Source organism: Monodelphis domestica, chromosome 7, assembly GCF_027887165.1.
Source record: "Monodelphis domestica isolate mMonDom1 chromosome 7, mMonDom1.pri, whole genome shotgun sequence".
NCBI classification, from domain to species: domain Eukaryota; kingdom Metazoa; phylum Chordata; class Mammalia; order Didelphimorphia; family Didelphidae; genus Monodelphis; species Monodelphis domestica.
The window spans coordinates 81824583-81841455 of record NC_077233.1 but is presented as its reverse complement, the minus strand read 5'-3'; the positions used below and the strand labels follow the sequence as shown (position 1 = coordinate 81841455).

Genomic DNA, 16873 nt, shown 5'->3' with positions numbered 1-16873 from the left:
GCAGTTTTCTTGGATGATTTCTTGTAGTATGATGTCAATATTTCTGCTCATTTATGACTTTTCAGGTAGACCAATGATTCTTCTCAAATTGTCTCTCCTTGCTCTGTTTTCCTGATCTGTCACCTTCTCAGTGAGATATTTTATGTTTTTATCTATTTTTTTCAGTCTTTTGACACTTTATTAATTCTTGATGTTTTGCAAGATCATTGTCTTCCAATTGCCTATTTCTGGTCTTTAACGACTGTATTTCCTTTTCAGTTTGTTCTATCCTGCTCTTCATGGCTTCCAGCTATTTCTCCAATTGCAAGTTCTTGTCCTTTAAACTTGTATAAATATACATGGTCACTAACTAAAAAAACTTTCAATTAATATCACTTTCTAAGAATCTTCCCATATTTTTTTCACCATGATGTTTTAAATGAATAATATCACTTGATTTTTTAAGTATATTTAACAAAAATTATGTAGCTCTTCATATAAACAAAAGTCGTGTACTTTTTAAAAGATTGATCCTTACAGAAATCTAAAAGGTTAACAGTATAATATTTCCCATTTTACAGATGAAATTAAGCTTCAAAATAAGTTAATTGACTTGCTTAAATTCACACAGCTAATTAGTGACAGAGAATTGATTGAAATCTAAGTTTTTCTACCCTAATTCTATTTCTCTTTTATATTCCTTATCTTTATCATACTGTAAGTCCTAACTATGAAATTACCAAGGACTTTATGCCATAAAAATATATCATTAAATTCAGAAATTATAGGAAGACATATGTGAACAAAATCAGAGTAAATAAGGCAGAATCAAAATAATAATATGTCCTATAACTTTGATTACACAAATAAAACGAGTATTTATATGTTAATTAAAATGTCCATATTATCCCAAAGGGTTGTATGTGGTGCTCAGGGAGGGGTAGTATCTCTGGGATGGAGGGCTTGTTGTGCCCTCCTAGGGCAGCTCTCCAGCCTCTGACCCCCACCTGACACCCAGCTCTTACTTGTGGCTCCCAGTAGCTGCTAGCATATGGCAGCGGCCACACCCCGGGGAACAGCTTCGACAGGCCAGCTAAACCTTGTGAGGGTAGCCATTGGGTCGTCATTAATGCCAATGGACCAGTGGTCACTCGGCCCTGTAGGGCAGCAGGGACATTCAGCAGCATCCTGGGCGACTGAGCAGCCCTTGCTAGGACAGCACCGCTCACCCTAATAAAGAGAGGGGACTAGAAAAGGTGTCCCAAACATTGCCTGCCCTACAAACACCCAGTCAGCACACCGCGGCTGGTGGGTCATCCCTTTAAGTGGTCGAAATCAAAGAAAAAATACAAAGAGACTTCTACGGGAAGCATGGAACATCAGGACATTACTTGATAGAGAGAATACCCCAAGACCTGAGGGAAGAACAGCTCTAATCGGTAAAGAACTGGCATGCTATAACATCGACATCGCAGCCTTAAGCCAAACACGCTTACCAGAAGAGGGATCACTCAGCGAACCCACCACTGGATACACCTTCTTCTGGAAAGGTAGAGCCTCAAATGAAGACAGAATCCACGGTGTTGGCCTGGCTATAAAGACCAGTTTTCTCAAGCAGCTTCCAGACTTGCCTGTGGGCATCAGTAAGAGGCTCATGAAGATCCGTTTGCCTCTCAGCAAAGACCGGTATGCCACAATCATCAACGCATATGCCCCAACACCTACCAGCACAGAGGAGACCATCAAGCAGTTCTACTCTGACCTGAGTGCCGTCCTGCACTCAGTGCCCACAAATGACAAGCTGATACTACTGGGAGACTTCAACGCCTGCATTGGCCAGGACCATGAAAGATGGAAAGGAGTGCTCGGCAAACACGGTGTGGGCAAAATGAACAACAGTGGCCTACTGCTACTCAGCAAATGCTCAGATTTCGATCTCACCATCACAAACACTGTGTTCAGAATGGAGAACAAATATAAAACATGGATGCACCCATGATCAAAACAGTGGCATCTCATTGTCTATATCATTGTACAACAGCAAGACATCTAGGATGTAAAGATCACCAGAGTCATGAGAGGAGCTGAATGCTGGACAGACCACTGATTGGTTAGAGCGACTCTTCAAATGTGCATTGTGCCTCACCATCCAAAACACACCCAGACAGTTCGTGCATTTTACAATATGAGTCATCTTAGAGATCCATCTTATTTGCAAACATTCTAGTCCTGCCTGGACGACAAGCTGCCTGCCAAGGGACCACTCATTGGAAACTCAACCAAGAAATGGAACCAGTTCAGAGACGCAGTGAAGGAAACATCAAAGGCAGTCCTAGGCCCCAAACAATGCAACCACCAGGACTGGTTCGATGAGAACACTGCTATTGAAGACCTATTGAGCAAAAAGAACAAAGCCTTTATGGAGTGGCGAAATAACCCAAACTCTGCTCCTAAAAAGGACAGATTCAAGTCTCTCCAAGTCATGGCTCAGGGTGAGATCAGGAAGATGCAAGACCGATGGTGGGAAAAAAAGGCTGAAGAAATCCAGCATTTTGCTGATACAAAAAACTACAAACAATTTTTCAGTGCCCTCAAGACTGTCTATGGGCCATTAAAACCCACCACCACTCCCTTGCTATCCTCTGATGGTGACACTCTCATAAAAGATAAAAAAGGCATCAGCAACAGGTAGAAAGAACACTTCAGTCAGCTTCCCAACCAGCCTCTTCAGTCAACCAAAGCACCCTTGACCAGATCCCCCAAAACTGCACCATCAAATAACTTGATGTCCCTCCTTCATTAGAGGAAGTCCAAAAAAGCCATTAAACAAATGAGTGTAGGCAAGGCACCCGGTAAAGACGGGATCCCAACCGAGGTGTACAAGGCCTTAAATGGAAAGGCACTCCAGGCATTCCACATAGTGCTGACCAGCATATGGGAAGAGGAAGACATGCCCCCAGAACTCAGAGATGCCTCTATCATAGTCCTATACAAGAACAAAGGCTCACGAGCAGCCTGTGACAACTACAGAGGCATCTCACTACTCTCCACTGCTGGAAAGATCCTTACCCATGTTATACTCAACAGACTCCTGTCATCTGTTTCAGAGCAGAACCTGCCTGAATCACAATGTGGCTTCCAACCAGATCACAGCACCATCAACATGGTCTTCACGGTGAGGCAAATGCAGGAAAAATGCCTTGAGCAGAACCTGAGTCTCTACATTGTCTTCATAGACCTGACAAAAGTGTTCAACACAGTGAACAGGGAAGCATTGTGGGTGATCCTCAGCAAGCTCAGTTGCCCAGCAAAACTTGTCAAACTGATCCAGCTCTTTCATGTCGACATGACAGGGGAAGTCCTATCTGGTGGAGAGACTTCCGATCGCTTCAACATCTCCAATGGTGTGAAAGAAGGCTGTGTCCTCGCTCCGGTACTATTCAACCTATTTTTCACCCAAGTATTACGACATGCTGTGATGGATCTGGATCTGGACATCTACATTAAATACCAACTGGATGGCTCACTATTTGACCTTCGCCCCCTGACTGCAGAAACAAAGACAACAGAGAGACTCATCCTGGAAGCTCTCTTTGCAGATGACTGTGCTCTCATGGCCCACCAAGGAAATCATCTCCAAACCATTGTGGACAGGTTCTCTACCGCAACAAAACAGTTTGGCCTGACCATCAGCCTCAGCAAAACAGAGGTGCTGTTCCAACCTGCATCAGAGAGGCCAACTAACTAGCCGTGCATTACAATCCACGGCACGCAGCTTTCTAACGTCAACACTTTCAAGTACCTGGGCAGCACCATCGCCAACGACGGGTCCCTAGACCACGAGATTAATGCCAGAATCCAAAAGGCCAGCCAGGCACTCTAGCGGCTGAGCTCCAAAGTCCTCCAACACAGCGGTGTAAGCACTGAGGCGAAGCTCAAAGTGTACAACGCAGTGGTCCTCAGCTCGCTCCTGTATGGTTGCGAGACATGGACACTGTACCGGAAGCACATGAAGCAGTTGGAGCAATTCCACCAACGCTCCCTCTGGTCAATCATGAGGATCCGATGGCAGGACCGAATCACCAACCAGGAAGTCCTCGACAGAGCCAACTCCACCAGCATCGAAGTCCTGGTCCTCAAAACCCAGCTACGATGGTCTGGACACGTCATCCGCATGGACCCACAGAGAATACCAAGACAGGTATTCTATGGTGAACTGTCAGCTGGACTCAGGAAACAAGACCGACCAAAGAAAAGATTCAAGGATCAGCTAAAGTCCAACTTTAAGTGGGCTGGCATGACACCAAAGCAACTAGAACTCACTGCCTCTGTCAGAAGCAGTTGGCGAACCCACATTGACCATGCCGCCACCACCTTTGAAGATGAGCGACGTCGATGTCTTGCCGCTGCGCGTGAACGCCGACACCAGGCCACAATCGCACCTCCCGTAACAACTGGCGTCCCATGCCCCATGTGCCACAAACTCTGCTCCTCAGCCTTTGGACTCCAAAGCCACATGAGGGTACACCGTAGATGAAAATGCACAAAAACAATAGTCATTCTCGGTCACCGAGAGACTACCACTATATTATCCCAAAGAATTACAGAGAAAATATACCATCCTTCATTTCCAAAAGAGAGGCAACTAGGGGTGTGGCATATGGCATAAGATGCAAGACATTGTTAAAGTTTTGGTTGTTTTTTCTGAATTGTTTTCTCCCCTTTTTGTTATAAGGGTTAACATTTTATGTGTGGGAGTAAGTAATGAAGCATTTTACATATGGGAGTAGGATATTTTTAGAAATTAATATGATTTTTAAAAGATAAAAGATATGTTTAAAAGATATTTAGAAGATACAAAAGATATTAGGGTGTTTTCTTTAAATGAAATCATGGAGGTCAGCTAGTTTATTCAGTAGATTGAGAACCAGGCATAGACATGAGAGATGGCAGGTTCAAATGTGGCCTCAGACGTTTCCTAGCTGTGTGACCATGTGCAAGTCATTTTACCCCTATTCTGTAGCCCATACATCTTTTCTGTCTTGAATTCAATAAAAAGTATTGATCCCAAGGTGGAAATAAAGAATTTTTTAAATGAAATTATGAGACTTTACCTGACATATCATTTTTTATTCCCTTCAGAGAGCATTCATACTATACTTTCCTATTTCTTGGGAAAAATATATGAGGAATCAGAAAGCTGATTTCATTCTATACTTTCACTTTACCTTTTTATTGACCTTTAATAAAAGATTAATGACTTAAAATGGAAAAAAAAACAATTAAGAAGCAGTTTTATGAAAGACAAAATTGGAAAATTGGCCCACAGTAGAAAAATTTAGTGGGAAAAAATGGATCTATATAATATTGCTATTCACTAGCAAAGTTTCACACTTGACAATAATTATGGTCCTGAACCAGGAATAACCATTTTTTAAATAAATAGAACATTCAACAATAGATATGATGATGGTAGAGATGATAATAACAACTATAACAATAAAATAGCTTCATACCTTTCTTTACTCATGCTAGGAAAGAATTGGAAAGGAATTTTCTGTGTTCATTTCATGTCAATTGAAATTCTTCTCTATACATAGCTGCTATAGTCATCAGAAAAGAACCAAGACTGGACAGGAATCTGCAATGGTCCATCTTTAGTGGGTCATTCTGACAGTTGTTTACATTCTTTTCAAGCCAACAGTGCACATCTTTCCTGGATCCATTTCACTTAACGAAAGGTCAACAATTCCAAAGTCCATACCATGGAATGCATGGAAAACAAATGCTCTGGGGCTCTTATTGTTATTTTCATTACATGAGACAAAAATAGTCAAGAATTCCTGGAAATATTTAAAAGATTACACTAAAATATTGAAAGGTAAGTAAATATATCTCACTATAAAACATCCAGAGTATTCCAAGGTTGTAAGAACCTTAAGATTTCTTTTAACAGTAGTTAAACTCCATAGCACGCAAGCACACACACACACACACACACACACACACACACACACACACACACGAGTTTTAAATGAGCAGATCTTTATCTTGGTACTGAAACTTTCTACATATAAGGCATGCTTAACATAGTGCCAGGAATTCATTTCTTGTAGCATATTCTTTAACTGAAAATTGCAATTTAATATGAACCAGATGGTTATTTGAGCTTTTTATTTGTATTAATAATACATCCTGAATGCTAATTGATGGAGGAAAGCTATCATTTCTCTTACATAGCTAACTAAGACTTATTCATTCTCCTTTAATAAAGTCTTAACTTTGCTTATTGTGATAGTCTAAATCTGTATTATTAGAAACTGATATAGTGAGACCCACATCAATATTCCCTTTAATTTTTCTAATAGTTGAATAGACATTTTATACTGAGAAGAAAATTTGTATAGGACTTAATGACTGTGCATCACTTTAAAAGTTTTTATAGTTTACTTTTATGATATATATATTCATTTCTAATGAATTATATATTTTGTTTATTATATTGTTATATATTTTGTCCATTAACTGAACAGTACGATAAAATTTAGTAAATTAATAAAAGTATTTTGCAATTTGAGAACTATACCTTGTCTATTCATATTGGAAATCTGCTAGTTATAAATATTTACTGGATTAACTTCACACACCAATGTAAAATGTCTTATTCTTTACCAGGCCATAAAAATATTCTTTTTGAAAATGTAGACATAGTTTCCTCAATTGAATTATTCATTGTGCAATGCTGACATATATTATCAATATATAATAATGTTTACATTAGCCATTACTTGCATAGCTATTTTCTTTTTCCTTTTTTGATAGTGATGTCACCTTCATCATCTTAATCTAGGTTTTTGAGTGTATCTCACATAACCTTTGGTTTCTGCTGCTAGATGAGTTTAGTAACTAAACTTCTTGAATAGACCATTTATAAGAGGTCTTAATTTTCTTTCCTCTTATTCTTTTATTAAGCCCTTACAATCTGGTTTCCCACCTTATTAGTCCACCAAAAGTGCTTTCCCCCATATTAGTAATGATCTTTTAGTTTTCAAATTCAATAACCTTTCCTCTATCCTTTCTCTCCTCTACCTCTCTTCAGCCTTTGACAGAACTGATCACTCTTTCCTCCTTGAAATTTGCTTTCTCTAGGTTTTCTGGAAGACACTCTCTCCTATATATATATATATATATATATATATAGATATATATATATAGATATATATATATATAGATATATATATATATAGATATAGATATAGATATAGATATAGATATATAGATAGATAGATAGATAGATATAGATATAGATATAGATAGATAGATAGATAGATAGATAGATAGATAGATAGATAGATAGATAGATAGATATAGATATAGATAGATATACTTCTTCAGTTTCATTTCCTGGATCTTAAGATAATGCCCTTTAATAATATGTTTTCCTTAGAATTATGTTCTAAGCTCTCTTCTCTCTTCATTTATGATCTCATCACCTCTTCTGGATTTTATTATCATTTCTGTGCCTATGATTCCCGAATCTAAGTTTCTTGCTAGAATCACTGCTGACTTCCAATCTCCAATTTCCAATTTCCCCCAGAAATTTCAAAATTCATATCCAATAGACATTTTAAACTCAAAATGTCCAAAATGGAATTATCTTTCCCCCAATGACTCTACTTTATCTTTTTTCTTTTACTGTAGAAGGCAACGTCATCCTTCCAGTATCCAGGCTCAAAACCTAGGATTTATCCTGAATTTCCTTAATATGTTATACTCCCATATCTGAACTGTTGTTAAAGCCTATTGATTACACCTTTGCACCATCTTTTGAATATGCTCCCTTTTCTCCCCTGACCTTAACATTACACTATCGACCCACTAATCACTTTATGCCAGGATTATTATAGTAGTCTGTTAGTCGATCTCCTTGACTCAAGCCACTCCCCATTACAATTCATCTTCCATTTGGCCATTAAAATGATTTTTTATTTTAAAAAACTTCAGATCTGATCATGTCACATACACACAAAAAAATTAATAAACTCCAGTGGCTTCCTATTACTTTAAGAAGCAAATATGAACTTCTCTTTCTGGGACTCAAAACTCTCCATAACCTAACCTCCTCCTAACCTTTTGAGTCTTCTTATGTCTTAGTCCCTCAAAGGCATTCTTCAAACAATGGCACTGGCTGTTCTTTGAAGATGACACTTCTCTGACTGTCCCTGACCCTTGGAACTATCTTCTTCCTCTGCTTTGACAATTGACCTCCCTGCCAGTTTAAAGGGTTTATCAATTAGCACAGAGCTAAGCTGCCATATTTTCCTAGAATAAGGAAACCATAGTTTATCATAGTAATTGAAGACATTTAAACACATATCTTATTCATCTGTTGTAATGAAACATCTACCTAAAAGCCACCCAAGTCCCAAATGATGGCTGACTTATTAAATGCAACTTCTAGTACAAAAATTCCCATATAGTAAAATACTTTGGACATTTTTTTCTCCCTTTGGAAGAGATTTGTAATAACTGATTAAAGGGGGAAATAAAGGGAAGCAAAATATTTTTAAGCTTCTACTTTAAGCTAGATGCTGTGCTAAGTGTTTTAAAAATATTATCTCACTTTATAATCTTGTGAAATAGGCTTCATTATTAGCAACTTTCATTTATGTTTTTCCCTTTCTGCAGGAAGAATTCAATGTAAATTGAAAGAGTTAGGAGAGCAGGGGGCATATTAGAAAATATATGTTGTATAAAACACAAAAAAGAATAAAATGAAGACTACTAAAAGAATCTGACTTATATCACTTTTGTTTTCATTTTCAAATTACAGAAAAGCACATTCCTGAGTGAAAAAAAAACTTATATTTCAGGGGAGCAAGACCTATGATAGAAGATATTCAGGGGGCAGCTGGGTAGCTCAGTGGATTGAGAACCAGGCCTAGAGACGGGAGGTCCTAGGTTCAAATCCGGCCTCAGCCACTTCCTAGCTGTGTGACCCTGGGCAAGTCACTTGACCCCCATTGCCTAGCCCTTACCACTCTTCTGCCTTGGAGCCAATATATAGTATTGACTCCAAGATGGAAGGTAAGGGTTTTATTAAAAAAAAAAGATATGCAATGTTTTTAAATTGCTGTTAAAATGTGGATGATTCAATTACTTTTTCCCCTCCATTTAGTAATTATTACATAGAAATGGCACCTTTTCCACAACAAAATTCATATAATTCTAAATAAATCCACAGTGAATACATAAAATATATACCATGCTCCTACCATTAGCAATAAAAGGAAATTATACTTTTAATTATTTAATGTAGTAACATGGTAGAGTGGCTAGAGTTGAATGCAGAGCTAAAAAGAACTGGATTTGAATCCCATTTCTCTCATGCCTCAGCTATGTAAGAATGACTAATGTGAATAGTACCTCTTCTGTGAGTTCTTACTTTGCCTCTTACATGGCTGCTTTCCTCCTTTAGTGTCACCTGCTCCCCAGCTCTTACCTGTGGATCAAAGAGCTCTAAGAAGCATGTACAATATTCCTACCCCCATAAAATCCTTGTAAAATACTCCCCTGAAACTGTTTCAACAGGCATGGTATGCCAGGTTGGGAATAACCAACATGCCTCAAACCTATACAATAGTGGGATATCTACTCTAGGCATGTTAAAACTTCCCCCAGAAAGAAGGGGATGAATAAGAACAATGAGCACAAAGGTGGCAGAAGAGGGTGTTGTTTGAAGTGGACAGTGCTTGAATCTTACTAACATTGAAATTGATTTGAGAAGGGAAAATATATTTTTATAATCAATGGGCAATAGAATTTTTACCCAAAAGTTTAGTAGAAGGGGAAGCAGATAAGAGAAAAATACTGTAATAAAAGGGAAGGAAGATAAAAGAAGGTAGTAGCTCATCACCTTTATTTCTGAAAGCAAAACAGACTTTAGAAGAGGGACAAAATAACAAGAGAAAGAGAAACAGATAAAAAAGGATGGAGGAAAATCCACAGATATTATGTGAATGTGAATGGGATGAACTCACCCATAAAATGGAAGTAGATAGCAGAATGAATTAGAAACCAGAATTCAACAATTTGTTGGTTACAATAAATTTACCTGAAACAGAGACACATACAGATTTAAAATGAGAAATTGAAGCAGAATCGTTATGCTTCATTAATGTAAAAAAAGCATGGGTAGCAATTATTATTTCAGACAAAGTAAAATAAAAATAGTTCTAATTAAAAAGGATAAAAAGAAATTGATATTTTGCTAACTGGAATTCTAAACAATGAAGTAATATCAATACTAAACAAATGGTAAAATATTCAAATTCTTTCAGGAAAATTTAAATAATTTACAGGAGGTAAGAGCAAAACTATTATACTGGAGGACCTCTGTGTTTCCCTCTTAGAGAGAGATAAATCTACCTATAACATAAACAAAGAAGAAGTTAAAGAACTGTTCTGCATCTCAAACTATATTATGAAGAAACAATCATCAAAACATACTGGTACTGGCTAAGAAATAGAGTGGTTGGTCAATGGAATAGATTAGACACTCAACAAGCAATCCTAAATTACCATAATAACCTAATACTTGATAAACACAAAGATGCAAGCTTTTGGAAAGAAATAATTCACTATATTTCTAGGAAAATTGAAAAACAGTATGGCAGAAATTAGACATAGACCAACATCTCTTGCCATATATCAAAATAAAGTAAAAATGGATACATGATTTAGAAATAAAGGATGATAATCACAAATAATTTGGGGGAGCAGAAAATAATGTATCTGTCTGAATTTTGGATAAGGGAAGAATTTAGATCAAAATAAGACATAGAATATTATGAGATATAAAATAGATAACTTTGACTAAATTAAATTTGCAAAAAAATACCACAATGTGATATTAAAAGACAAACAACAGAAAAAAAAAAAACTTTGTAACAAGTGTCTCTGACAAAGGCTTTATTTCTCAAACATGTAGAGTACTGAGTAAAAATTTTATAATACAAAAATTTCCCAATGAAAAAGGGTGAAATGATATAAACAGGCAATTCTCAGAAAAAGAAATTATAATTATCTTATCATATGAAAAAAATTTCCAAGCTACATTTAATTAAAGAAATGCAAATTAAAACAACTCTAATATATTACCTGAAACCTACCAGTGACTAATATGACAAAAAAAGAAAATGATAAATGTTAAAGGGGATATGGAAAAATTGAAAAAAAATAAAAAAACTCAAATATTCCTGACTTCAGATACAACTCTCTATCCACTGTATTGCCTAGATTCTATTTTGATTAGAAGAAATCTAAATTTCCTTCTCAGTCTTAACTCTATCATCTATAGAAGGTTCAAATAAATTATGAAATTTAAGAGTTTAGAAGGAGAAATACAAATAAAGAAATTAGCATCTTAGAAAGGGTCAAGGTCTCAAGAGGGACTTAAAAGTTAAAATGTATTACTCTAAGTGAAAAATTCAAGTATTTTTATCCTTTTATTATGATAGGTGCCTCTCCCTTAATTTGCCTCTCCCTTAATTTTATTAATGAAGGAAAGGAAAAACAGCTGACCTAGTTGAGATCACAAGGAGAAGAGATACAGAGCTAAGTATTTCATAACCCTTAAAACCATTCTCCTTTTGTTTATTTCAAACAAACTATACTACCCCTGATGCCTCGTCCTAGCATAAGCTTGGGTGAGCCACAACCTCTAAGAGAGTTGGCTTCCTCAAATATGATATGAGAGGATTAGATGGGTGGTCTCTATGGTCTCTTCCAACTCTAGAACTCTCCTATGTCTTGAAATCAGAGAATCACAATTGTGATGTAACCACAAGCAACAGAAAGTTAGAGGACATCTTTATTCCTACGTTTTGCCCCTAGTTTTAGACATATAGTAGGCACTTACTGATTGATTAGCAAATCACTTTTCCTTTGAGCCTGTTTCCCCTATGTAGAATGTGGGGATTCTAAGATGCTTCTAGATTAATGCTATCCAGTGGAAAATGTCTCTGGTGTCAAGGTACTCAGATTGGAATACTGGATCTAATGCTTACTATATGATCTTTGAAACATTAGAAGTAAGGAAGGAGGAAAGCAAGTATGGAAGAGACAGAACGCTAAATGGATAATTTTAAGGACTTATTATGTATCAGGCTATGGAGTAAGCCTAGAAATATAAATTCAAACAAAAAGGTAGACAGACCCTGTCCTCAAGGAGCTTATATAGAATATCAGTAGAGAAAATTATCACACACACACACACAAATGGAGGCTGTAGGAGTGCTGTCATTGCTAGTGTGAGAAAGCTGATGAAGCTGAGCTGGAGAGAGGGTCCAGAGGATCATAGACTTGCCTTTGTTCTTGGCTACTTCCTTAAATAAAGGTAGAATCGGAACTCACCAATCATATGGAGGTGCTGAAGGAATAGAAACATTTTCAAAATCAGAAAACTACTAGGGTAAAGTTGGGAAAATGGTTAAGGAATTATGGACCTCAGTTTCCCTATATGGAAACTGAAGATTTTAGATTAGGGGACATCTAGGGGATCTAAATATGATTCTATTATTCCCAAATGTTATACTTTTGCCAAAGGCTTTAGCTTGAGGCACTTGTTCATGTTATATACCTACATTTCTTCACTTCAAGAAGATAGATCAGAGTAGGCAAACATTTCAGAAGAGAGCTACTGATCATTAATCTTTTCATATTTCTGAATACTGCCTAAAAGTGTCATTCTCTGGCTATTGACCTGGTTACTGAAGCTTATCAAGATCTATTTGCTCTCTTCTATGGAAAGAAAGGGAATTTCTCAATTGGTTGTTAGGGCTACAAAATTATTTCTTACCTCCTTATGCTACAGAGTAGGAATAAAGGGTTTTATTCTTTAATAGTAAGTCATTAGGCATTCTACTACTTATAAAACTATTAGCCATTTCTTGAAGATATTTGTATTCTGCAACCTTCATATCACACCTCTATGCTTTTGCACAGACTGTCCCCTGATACCTTGAATTCACCCCATTCTCAAATCCACATCTTGGAATCAATAGCTTTCTTCAAATCTTAACTCATATGCTCTCTTCTGTGGAGCTTTTCTGATCCTCATTTTTGTTAATGCTCACTACCATTTTTCTTCAAATTATAATGTTCAGTCTAAACATGAGTATTTGTATCCTAGGACCTATTATTATCTTTTAGTCATTGCTTGATAAATTTTTTTAATTAAAAGATAGAAAGTTGTCATCAATTATTTAAATTGTGATTGTGAGCTTGGTATTGGGAGATCCTGGGTTCAAATCTATCTGAGGCACATCTCAGACTATGAACAAGTCACTTAACTTCCATGAATTTTAGTCTCTTCATATGTAAAATCAAAGGGTTTGATGCAATAACCTCAAATGTCATTTCAACTAAACCTGTGATTCCAAAAGGCTTAACTTTTTCCTGTGTTTTCAAGGTTTCTTAGTTGATATTATTAATGAAGTCTTCATTTTTCTCATTTTCATATTTATGTCACCCCTTGTTGGAAATAGAATCTCTTTATATCCAAGGTCCCTAACTATTGCTTTGTGTGCATATTGACTCTCTCCATCAGGAGAATCCATTCTCTGAAAGTCCAAACCAGAACCAGGGGAATACATTCTGCACTCTTCCTCCCCACCTTCATTGTATTTATCTGAAGCCAAACTGAGTGAGGAAAAACTAATAGAAACAGTTAGAACAGTTGTTTTCCTTTCATACAAAACACCATTCTTCTGGAAAAAGTAAATCCTTTATTGATTGATAATCTTCCACATAATCATGAGCATCAAGTAGCTGTCTTCCCAGAATCCCTTTGTGTAGGAAAAAATCTATTCTATTTGAGACTGAAAGCAATGGCCCACCACAAAATAAAGAAGCATTTAATCTCTCAGCTTTTGTGTTAAGAGAACTGGTGGTTTTAATATTTTTAGTTAACCAAAAGAAACAAAAATCAATCATTTAATCCTTGGATCTCCACTCCAGCTCCCGGGGGGAAGCAAGACAAGGATGTGCCAGTTCCTTGCTGAAGACCATGTCTACATTTCGCAATATATGCCTAGTAGGGAGCACACAATTAGCAAAAATATTGAGGGCCTTTCTTGATGTGGTTGTTAGGTCTGACATTTTGTCCTTGGCTTTCCCATGCAGCTTAGGTACTACTGTAATTCATTATATAGTTTGGGGAGAGTGACCAATATAATTAAAGTTGTGAAACTGTTTCCACTATAAGCCCTAATTTAGAGACACTTAAATTTTATGAATAATTCCCCTTTCGGGTTATAATTTTCCATCTTTGGTTTCTACCCGAAGGTGATTTTTTAAAATTTGTTTTGGAAAATTTGAGGAATCTATTCAGCCATTCAAGGGCAAAAACATGGTGGGGGGGGATCCAACTGATGAAAAATGGGTTGGCCTAAAAAATGACTTAGAAAGTAATTAGGTGGTGGTCAGAAGTGATAGAAATGATAACAAGTTATTAAAACAATCATATAGATACAATAGAAAAATTGCATTTTAGGCATTTATAGTAAAAAATATCATGTAGCAAATGTGACAACATGACTTCCTTCTAAGACCAATGTGTGTAGAGGAAAAATTGAGAAACCAGAAGACAGACTTGCTTTGCCCTGGTCCTGATTCATCTTCCCTGTCAGACAAAAACCAGATAAAGGTGAAAATTGATCCTCCTTGTCAGGAATAAAAAGGCAACTCTCAAAACATGCAAAGGAATTAACTAGAACATTACATGCATCACATTATGACTTCCTATCCTTGGTGACATTGACTTCACTAGGAACTATTATTCTACTTTGTCAAAACACTCCTGGGGGCAGCTGGGTAGCTCAGTGAATTGAGAGGCCTAGAGATGGGAGGTACTAGGTTCAAATCTGGCCTCAGACACTTCCCAGTTGTGTGACCCTGGGCAAGTCACTTGACCCCCATTGCCTATCCTTTACTGCTCTTCTGCCTTGGAGCCAATACACAGTATTGACTCTCAAGATGGAAGGTAAGGGTTTTATTAAAAAAAAAAAAACACTCCTGAGCACACCAACTTACCAACTTGAAGTTTCCTATTTTAGCTACTTATTTTTGTTAATGATTGTATTGTTACTCTATTGCTGAAATATTTTACATATTATTAGATCATTCTATTTTTTGTAACTTTTAAATTCTTCACCATGGAAGAAAGCATCATTTGCCCTATATTAGGAATAACTCTATTCTTATTTGGAACATGCTCAAATATACCTGAATCCACAGAAGTATCCCAGTTGTCTTTAAAGGAATAATTCTAGCTTGATAACTAAAATCATTGCAGCAGAACCTGTAGATTCAATTTACCAAAAACTCAGTAAAGATAATAGGTACTAAAACTAAAACAATAACTACTTTTTGGAGGTTCCAAACTACAGCATTGTCTAATGAGAATAAGAGAATAGGAAAACATAAAGGGAATAAGAATAATGACTAGTCAATCTGGGCAGCCTTTTTGAGTTTAACACAGTGCTAAAGTTGTAGCCAAATTACTAAGATTAATCACATTATATAATGTAGGAAAAGTTCATTCCCACCCCATTCTACAAAAAAGGAAACTGAATAACATAGCTTCTCTGCAATTGTTCCACTTCTTTGTGATAGCTCACAATTGTGTGATAAGTGATATCAAAGTTTAGAAAAACTTCACATTTATAAAGTCACTCATTCATACTTGAGTAATATTGCTCTCTCTTGCCAAATTTCATTATTTGAAATAGCATTGCTTTGTGTTCATATGGAATTGTGGATTTTAGCCAGCCTAGGATTCATGGATACCCAAGTTTAAATTTTGCCTCTTACTCATATGGAGAATTCCCCAATGGGGAATTTTTTTAACATTCACAAGTCTGAGAAATTTCAAGATTCACAATATGACAGCAGCAGGTTATTTAACCTTTTATTGCTCCAAGTGACTATCTAAAACAATAAGCTACAGATCAATTGCCACACATATCATTAAAGGGAGATCCCTACACTTATGATATTTAGACACAAAAATAATAACCATAAAAACAGAATTACTACATTTTTCATTTGTGTAACTCACATTTCTTATTTTATTTCAAATCGTACTTGATGTTTATTTTCTTTTATATACTAGAAAGGCCATAACTTTGAGTATATTTAAGATCATTGTAAGCATAGATCATGAGGCATCTGTGCCCAGGTATGTTGGCACACTTGGACCATACTGCAAGAATGCCTGTGGTTAAGGCATAACTGCCACACTGAGAAACTCAACCAAACTATGGCAACTTGGAAAATCTTCCCAACCAGTGTAATTATTAGACTTTGTCCCATAAGTCAAGGATGCATATAGCTCAGAATTGCTAATGTTGCCAAAGGACAGAAAAACATTACTAAATAGGATAGACTATAATACAGAATATCTAGAGTTAGGCAGAATATATATTGTATATGTCAGATATGTGTATATATCAGAATATTTCTCAGAATTTCTTGTGATATTCCCTGTGACTTACTTTGATGTGCGATCTCATTGATGTTGTTACTCTATCCTGTGATCCACTGCTTTTCATCTTGTGTGATATTAGTGCTTGTTTAAATCTTCAAACAAGATACTTGAGGAAAACATGGCAAAAATCAACCTTGGTGTTAGTGCAATGCCATGGATTCATACTACACTTAAGTAGGATTATTAGATCACTGCCAACTTGGAAGATTTCCAGTAAAGAATCCTTTGGCTTCACCCATTCCATTAATCATTTTTAACTATGATTTAGATGAACATGTTAACAGAATGATTTTCAGATTTATTTATTACAGTGTGGAAACAATTGACTAATATCCAGTAGAATAG

The 16873-nt window shown here is 36.4% G+C and overlaps 1 long non-coding RNA gene across 1 annotated transcript; it reads right to left on the bottom strand.

Moving 5' to 3' along the window:
* Nucleotides 1-9273: 9273 nt before the first annotated feature.
* Nucleotides 9274-11750, bottom strand: LOC103100395 (uncharacterized). The gene is made up of 2 exons (XR_008913282.1): nucleotides 11563-11750; nucleotides 9274-10093 (listed from the first exon to the last, which is right to left on the bottom strand). It is a non-coding gene; the product is annotated as an uncharacterized LOC103100395 (long non-coding RNA).
* Nucleotides 11751-16873: the final 5123 nt, after the last annotated feature.